Below are 8994 nucleotides of genomic sequence, written 5' to 3'. Positions count from 1 at the left end.
TCCTGATGTCATCACAATTCAAACTACATTGAGGTTTTTAAAAGCTGGTACTTTTGTAAGATCATGTCATTGATTTGGACGGTTACCATTTCTCCTGGTCAAAGTTTTTTAAGGCCAAAGGATGCATTGACAGCTTGTGCTGTGATCCTGAAAGCATAACGTCATTTCATAATTTCCTTCAGTGCTACCAGGATGCTGCAGATGGTGGCCAAGGTCATCCCTCTCATTTACATGAATGTATGTCATTTTCTCAATACTGGGAATTGGATAGCAGAACTCCACAATTAGAAACTCGATTTAATATAATGAACTTACAGAACATAATTGGCTTTATCCAGGTTTGTAAAGGGAATGGAGTTTAGTTGCTCATGGAAATGTGGACTTCAGCTGATACAAATTCCCTCAATTCTTTTATAGATTCATTGCATGGCTCATGATGACCTTCATATTTTAATGAAAAATACAGATGTGGCTTAAACATGTGAAATATATTACTCTGGAGCAACAAGTCATTACATCACAATGAACAGGTGGATTCTTAATTCTTGTGGTGGATGTTGCATATAATAAGGTCACTTCCGCCACTCCAGTTGCTTTCATCTGGTGCTGTTATTAAAAGACCTTGTCTCATGATTAAAAGTAAATGAGGCACTATAGTCTCACCTCTTCAGTGGGAGGTCCACCTCAGCTACATCTGTCTAATACACTAATGTCTCATTGTGAGAGTTGACTGCTGATAAAGTTGATAGTTTTTTTTTTAAACAAAATACTACCTCCACTTATACATTCCTACTTATAAAGCGGCTTATTTTGACTAGTTATAGCTAAATAGACAAGGTGATAAGTTTTTTTAGTTAAAAAAAAAAAAAAGTGAATAAATTGGTTGGTATCATGGATTCCAGTACATTTGGATGTAATGACAACAGTTAAACAGTGGGAGGCGCTCTAATATCAGACTATATTGAACAGTTTCACACTGCTCAGCAAAACATATTTACATTTCTGTAAAAATATGTGTTCATGTGACACTGGATATTATCACATTATATCATGAATGTACGGCCATTACCATACAATGGTTATTTCATCATCTCAAAAATTCTATGGAAACTAAAGCTTTACAGCGGATGTTCAAAAACATAGATTGTTAGTGTGTCAGCTAATGTGTTTGGTGTTGTTATGATGTCAAAATACGAACAGTATATGAAAACTTTATGTTTGAATGTGTCTAAATACAAGCTCTCAAGGAATATTACTTTTAGTGGCTGACTCGTGGTTCAGATTTTTTTTTTTTTTTTAAATGCATCATGTTATTCAGTAAGTAAGTATTGAACAAAGATAGTATATGTACTTCCAAAAGGATAAAAACTGTCAAACTAAGTTCTGTAGAGATTATTGTGCATTTTAGGTATATTCTGACATTATACAAAAAAAATTTTCTTTGTTAGCAATATAAAAACAGGCAATAAAAACAAATACTTCTGAACTTAAACTTTTAGTTAATATATGCATAATTGTCCACTGTTTACTGACAGTTGAGTTCTTTATGTGTATATGGGTGTTTTATGTGTGTGTTTTATATATATATATATATATATATATATATATATATATATATATATATATATATATATATATATATATATATATATATATATATATATATATATATATATATCAGGTGGCTCAGGTCTTTTGATGTCTGCAGTGACATGCTGCAGATGTTGTTTCATGGTGTCATAACAAGTGTAGCCTACTTATCTATGCTGTTGTCAGCTGGGGGAGCAGCACCATGGAGAAGGACTGTAGATCTATGGCCAAATTGATAAAAAAAAAAAAAAGGCCAGTTTTGTGCAGGGTAGGGAGTTGGACTCTGTTATAACTGTGGTGGAGCAGCAGAGAAGGAGGAAACTGCAGGACATTATTGACAATATTAAAGACCCCCTCCATAACACCTTGACAGGACTGAGAAGCAGTTGCAGTCAGAGGCTGATCTCAATGCGGTGCAGGATGGAGAGATCCTTAGTCCCCGCAGTCATTCGAGTGTAACAAAGTGGTTACTTAAATATTAATTGATATTCTTCTTTGACTCATTTTAATCATAAAATGAATATAGTTGTATTATTCTTGCCCTGTGATGGACTGGCGACCTGTCCAGGGTGTATCCCGCCACTCGCCCAAAGATTGTTGGGATAGGCTCCAAGTCCCCTGCGACTCTTAGTTGGACTAAGTAGTATGGACAATAAATGTGTTATTCTTTATGTTACATTTTAAGCTGCTTGAAACATGAATTTCCTGCATAAATTATCTATCTATCTATCTATCTATCTATCTATCTATCTATCTATCTATCTATCTATCTATCTATCTATCTATCTATCTAAGCCTGTCTTTACTGATTAATCAGTAAAGTGAATGAACTTAATTCACTAGACAATTTATTTGAGTTAAGATGACAGAGCTTGTTGTTGAAAAATTCTTTGTTAGATTAAAAAAAGTTGATATATAATTGTTGTAGTTAGCAGTCCTGCTGTGTATGATGAGTAGACATATCATTGATGGTATTAAGTGCACATGTTCTTAATTTTTTATTATGTTTGCCTCAGGATAGATGGGTCTGAAACAGTTAAGCTACATGCCACCACACCAAATGTAAAGTTTTACTTTGTGCTGATTGATAATTATGGCCAACATACAAAGTTTTTATTAAATATAACTGCATTTAAATTGTCTGTAATTTGCTTTAGCATACTTTTAGACAAGTGCAGAGGTATGTAAAAAAACAAACAAAAACATTGAGTTACGTTTGTGCATTGAGATTAACTAGTATATATAATTCATTGTATGTAATAAAAGGGGCTAAAAGAAGGGTTTCTATGTTGTTTAAAATTTCATTCATTTGAATAGTGTAGCCCACTTACTGTGTTTTTTAGTGGACTAAGTCATGGAGTCACCTTAAATCCCTTAATACAAACAGTCCTATTAAAGTTTCTAGTTAAATCAAATCCCTTATTTGATCCATATTAGTCCAATTGAAAATTAATCAAAACTGTCTTACTCCAGAAACTAGTTGCCTAATGCATTTAGTTTTAATTTGTGTCACCCATCCTGAAGATAAGATAGGATCAATAGAGAAGAGGGGGGAAAAAATCACGTTTAAAGACAAAAAATCTGAAGAACCATGGTCAGGAAGCCACTTGCCTTGACAGACTGAAGAGACAGATGAAGAAACACCTATACCTCCTAAAATAAGAAGAAGAAGAAGAAGGAAAAAAAATAAATCAGAAACTCATATGGTGCATATGGGACATCCCACACTTGTAGCAGCAGCATAAATAATCACCCAGAGACACAAAAGCCAGTCCCAGCTTCAAGCTTAATTAAAAGGGAACGTTTTAAGGCCAATATAAAAAAAAACACAGGATGTCTACTTCCTACTCTCAAAGTGGGAGATACTTAAAAAAACAGTGGCCTGAAAACTGAATTCTACTTTTGAAAACACATCTGACGACTAACATACTTCACTTTTAGTCCAGTAACACTTGTAGTGACCAACATGCTTTTACAGGATTCCCAAGCATATTGCATCATATTTTCAATTAGCATGAAGTTGGCTCATCACACCACCAGCCAGCCTACCTCTCCTGCTCAGTAGCTTTTCCGTAACACTTCACTTTGGTTTCTGTCCAAACCGAAACGTGCTTTTTTTTATTTGTTTATTTTTATTTTTAAAATTTTAGTAGCTTCTATCAAAAACCACCCCAAACACCGTAATGACCAGTTGAAAGGCCGACGCAGTCTTCCCGCGTGTCTAACACCGTCATTACGGTAAATGTAGATTGCGGCGCTTCTGTGTCCGATAGATCAGGAGTTGTACTGGAAGACACTGCGCCGAACAGGTAAATACATTCACCCTCTCTATTACTCTGCAACCATTACAGTGCAGCAAAATTAGGGAATGACATCTTATTTAAAACAAATAGGCTACATAAAAAGCAAGTAAAAGGGGCGGTTAGAGGTAACCTTAACACTCGACCGTGAAAGAACATTTCAGTGAGCTGAAGCTGACATGATGAGGTGCCCCCCTGTGTGGACGCAGAACGGACGCTGCATTGTTCATGTACAATAGAACTGGGTCTTGGTTCTGGAGACTGTGTGCGCCATCTGACTGAGGTGCCAGTCAGGTTTATGGGCTGTGTTGCGGTATTAGGCTGATATAAAATCACAGCTGAGCAACAGATCTTGAAGCTTTATCTCTTGAGGTGGGAAAAGACCTCCTGATTGACCTAATTGCCGTGTGCGTTATTGCTCTAATTACACACGTGTTGTAGATGGTTTAAAAGAATAATGTCTGCATTGTGCTTGTGAAAGGCTTCTGCGGTGACTGCAGGAACTTGCCTTGCTGCGGTGGTAGTGTATGGATATCAGACTGCAGGGATCCTGTGGCACATTATAGAAGGCTATGCAACATAAGGTGATTTTACAAGGGGATGGAAAGCATTGTGCAGTCTCTGTAGCAATGTGAATGTCATTAATTGTCCCAAAAAAACAGGGGAAGAAAATGGGGGTGCACAAAACAGGTGCTGAGTCATAAGGCTGGTCTTCTCTGATTGATCCCATATTAAAGCTCATTATCTGCATTTCTGCTTTTGTCATCATTACCTTTTTTGTTATATCCTAAATGATGATAACTTGTACCTTTAAAATGCTCACCTGATTTATTCCAATCTCACGTCAAACATAGAAGCCGGCTACACTGAGCCATTTTGAACACCCTACCCTGTCCTAAAACCAAGGCAGCAAATGCAGCTAAAAAAAAAAAAAGAAATAAGCCTGCGTTGTCTCACCTCTGAGATAATTTTTCTCCCACTGAATGGCTATTTGGTGAGCTCAGCTCATGCATGATAGATCTCTGACATAGTAAATGCAGGCTTCAGACACTTCTCATTTACATTTGGGGGTTGGGTGTTGATTTCCCCTTGTGGAGTCCACTTGCTACAGTGTGTGCACATACATTTAAATGCCTCATGCATTCAGGATGAGGCTGGAATTCATTGAGTCATGAACAGCCTGGCGGGCTGCTGGGAGCTCCTCTTCACTGAAGGAATGCTTTCATGGGGGATCTGACTGATTGTTCCACCTGCTTTGTGCCTTCTGGGAGCAAATTTTTCTCATCTGATTCTCGGCCTTTTCATGCTGTTTCTAATAGCTTGACTGACAGATTAGAGAGAACTAAATACATAGATGTTGGAGACTCACTACACTTGGGATTTGGATTATGACTTGCAAAATATAAAATGTATTTTATTGGCATATTTTCAGTTATTTGAGTGTAAAATTTAATTGACTATTTTTTTTTTAGTGCTAAATAACATGTAGAAAGGATTTGTGACCAAGGAGCCAGGTGGTTTTTACAGACTGTTAGTGTAAGGGGTAAGAAGAGGAAGTGGACCTGAGATGTGCAAGGTGATAACAGTGACATGCCTGTTCAGTACAAGCAATACAAGTAATCAGTTGTGTAACATAGAAAGGTTTTAAGCAGTGCCTTTCCCAATTCTACTGAGAGTGGAATTATTAGGGTTTAAAAAAAGCATCCACTGTAAATTAAAGTTCAAAATTGATTTTAAAGAGTGGATTTAACAAAGTCGAGACAAGTTTTTTTTTCTCAATGGCAAAAAACCCCTACTTCAGACCTAAAATGGAGGCACTGTACAGCATAGCATCTGACTGGTAAACTGGATTGTTGAGATATGATGAGAACAGTAGCAGAGCTCACATCTTCCCCACCGACATGTTCAAGGGAAAGCAAGATGAATGTGCTGCTAATGTCTGCGCCGTGTAGCCTGTGGACAAAGACTTTGGATTGTTTGACATACAGTAAAGGGTACAAGATGATCACTGTCTAAATCCATTAGTTACATGATTTGTGTCTTGTAGAGGTTATTAATTTTTTCTTAATCTTAAAATTTACAAGAAAAATGTAAACTCAAAAGAAGTTAATGCAAGATCATTTGACATTGGCAGCAAACATTTATCAGATGGGGACAGAGAGGAAATATTTACTCTATTTGAACTTTTTATTTTCCCACTGGTTATGGACTCTTGGTTAGGACTTTTTGACATAATATTTTAATGCATTAGAAAAACCCTTTTGACATTAATTTGAATGTGTATAGTTGTCTGATAAACCCTAATGAAAGCCAGTAGGTTTTTTTGGATGTTGCATCACCATGGCAACTAGCAAGATGGAGGAAAAGCTTTGTGTTTGAATGGAGAAGTTTGATACCTACTGTGTGACGTGTGTGCTTTACAGTTCATGGTTCAGAGTAAGTCAGGACTTCATTAATGGAAAGAATATGAATGTTTAGGGTGAGGAGGTCACTTGTTTACTATAAGGATTTTGATGTATACAAAAGTTGCTGTTCCATATAAGAATGCAGCGATGGCATGAGTCATGTATCAGAGCACAATATGGAGATATAATATCCTATCTGTAACTTATGCACCAAAATAGAACAACATAATCATAATATTTTCTGATTTAGAGTAAAGTCAGCAGTCAAAATATTGTTTTGCTTGTAGATGTGAACATTTTAAACCTTTTTAAAAGTCCTGGTGCTGCAATTTAAATTCCTCCCATCCAAATTGGAGTTTCCTGGTTGCAAAGTCATTTGTTTTATTCTACTGAGGGACATTTCTCCTATAACCCCAACTAGTCGCACATCGGGTCACCTTGCATTGATTGTTATCATTGCCCAGAAGTACAGTCAGTTGTTTGAGTGAGCTGTCCAGAAAAAGGATGCCAGCTAGGTGAGGCAGCACTGCCGCCTGCCAAGTCACACTCCCGCGGTGCCACATACTGTAGACCAGCTTTACATAAGCCCTGTGTGTGAGTGAGTGAATGAGGCAACTTAATCCTCATTCCTACAAAGAAACTAAGTCAGCCGGACAGGCACACACTTACACAAGTGGGCAGTCCTTATTTGGCTCATTCAGATCTTGACATAACACTCTGTGTTGGTTTGTCTCTGTGTGTGAGACAGAGAAAGCAGGAAAGAGTCTGAGTAGGATATGGAAAGGTGCTCGGCGATGGCTTTGGCAGCAGCGCCAAAACACTGAAGCACGCCACTGACATGTCTGCCAGCTAACTGCCAATCTTAAACTGTCACGGCTTCTCTGGCAAAAAAATGTTCTTGCTTCTTTTCTTTTTTAAAAAAGAGATGAACAGAATTAACACCATGCTTATATAATAGTGAGGTGACACTTCAAACACTTATTAATACTCCTCGGAATTGTTTTTTTTTTTTTTTTTTCATTTTTAGCTTTTATCAACGATTAAGCATTATAACACACAACATGTGTGCAACAGAATGAAAGTATCTTATTTTTTTTTTCCTTTTCTTCCTACCAAAGGTACCCTCCCCCTCTCTTTGGATAACTGCTTATCACTCTGAAGGTGTGCTATCAATTAAACACACCGTATCCACTTTCCTGATCACTCTGTGCAATTTTTTCCACTCATCAGTTTCACTGATCATAGTTGTTTTTAAGTGTTTAGTTCAAAGCTGAAGCCCATTTTTTGTTTCTGTACCATTCAGCCTCCCATGCTGGGTCTTCTTCTGAGCTCAACCTTGTAAAAATGTCCTTCGCTCCAGCACTGAAATCAAGGATTATCGCTCATGCTCTGCATTTAATGTTGATTTGCCTTATGTTCAAGGACGAGGAAAAGAAAAGGAACCCAGAGTGGAATACACGGTCCATAAATAACTAACATATTGTTGACAAACTGCTTGGCGTTCTGCATTGGCTAGCTGGACTTTAAAAGTGGAGGACACAGGGCCAAGGATGCAAACACATATGGCAACAACTTAATGTCTTTGAGGGTGATCAGGTTGAGTTTTATGGTCAGTGTGTGACAGGCTTTTTCTGAGTATGGTATTGAGATTGTCTGAAGTGCCCCTGAGATAATAAACAAGTATTGACACATGTTTTCAGGTCAGGAGGAGCTGAAGAGGAGCCACTGACTAAATGAGAATGGGTTGAATTAATTTCATCACAGTTGGCAGTGGTTGACATAGAGAACTAGAAAAGCACTCAGAGAGCGCAAACCTTCGCCAAGTACTTTAAAAAGTTCCTGAATCCAAACGGTCATCCGGTTCACCACCAAAATTAAATCAGTTCTTTTTCACATTTACAACAAGTCCTGAAAATTTAATGAAAATCCGTCCATAACTTTTTGAGTTATATTGCACACAGACAAACAGACAAACAAACAGATAAATGCCTGCAAAAACATAACCTCTTTGACTGAGGTAAAATATGAAAAAAAACAAAACAGATTAAACAAATAAAATAAATAAATAATGCAACAGGGAGACGTTTTTTTTTATTGTATTATAATGTATTAATTCTGTTTTTTTAGGCAAAAACCAGTTCTTTCCATCACAGATAGCTGATAAATTAGGCTCTTATAACCTGCTATAAACTAACATAAAGATAAACCAGAATATCCTGATGTATTTCAGTTTTATTGCACCCTGGTACTTTTATTGTCAGAGGAAATAAAGATAAAAAGTAATAATCATAGATCAGCATGAAGATACTAATGAGGCACAGAATGCTGATTTCAGCTGTTGTGCTCATGACCATCATCAGGGGAATTTCTGTCAGTTCTGTCAGGGGAAGGAGCATCACACTGACATGTCTGAGCTAACTCATCTCCATTTGGGTCAACTGCAGAAATTGCATGGATGACCTTTCATGACCTGTAGCTAACAGTTGTCTAATTGCGAGCGTGAATGGTTGTTTGTCTCTCTGCCTTGGCCTTGTGATGGACTGGCGACCTCTCCATGGTGTACCCCGCCTCTTGTCTGATGATTGTCGGGATACGCTTCAGCCTCCCCGCGACCCTTAATTGGACTAAGCGGTACAGAAAATGAATGAATGAATGAAAGAGCTTGAACTTTTGATAGAGATGCAGCTCTATTTAGTTTT

This window comes from Telmatherina bonti (genome assembly GCF_933228915.1).
Source record: "Telmatherina bonti genome assembly, chromosome: 15".
Taxonomy (NCBI): domain Eukaryota; kingdom Metazoa; phylum Chordata; class Actinopteri; order Atheriniformes; family Telmatherinidae; genus Telmatherina; species Telmatherina bonti.
The sequence above is the reverse complement of the archived record's forward strand: the minus strand, read 5'-3'. Positions refer to the sequence as shown.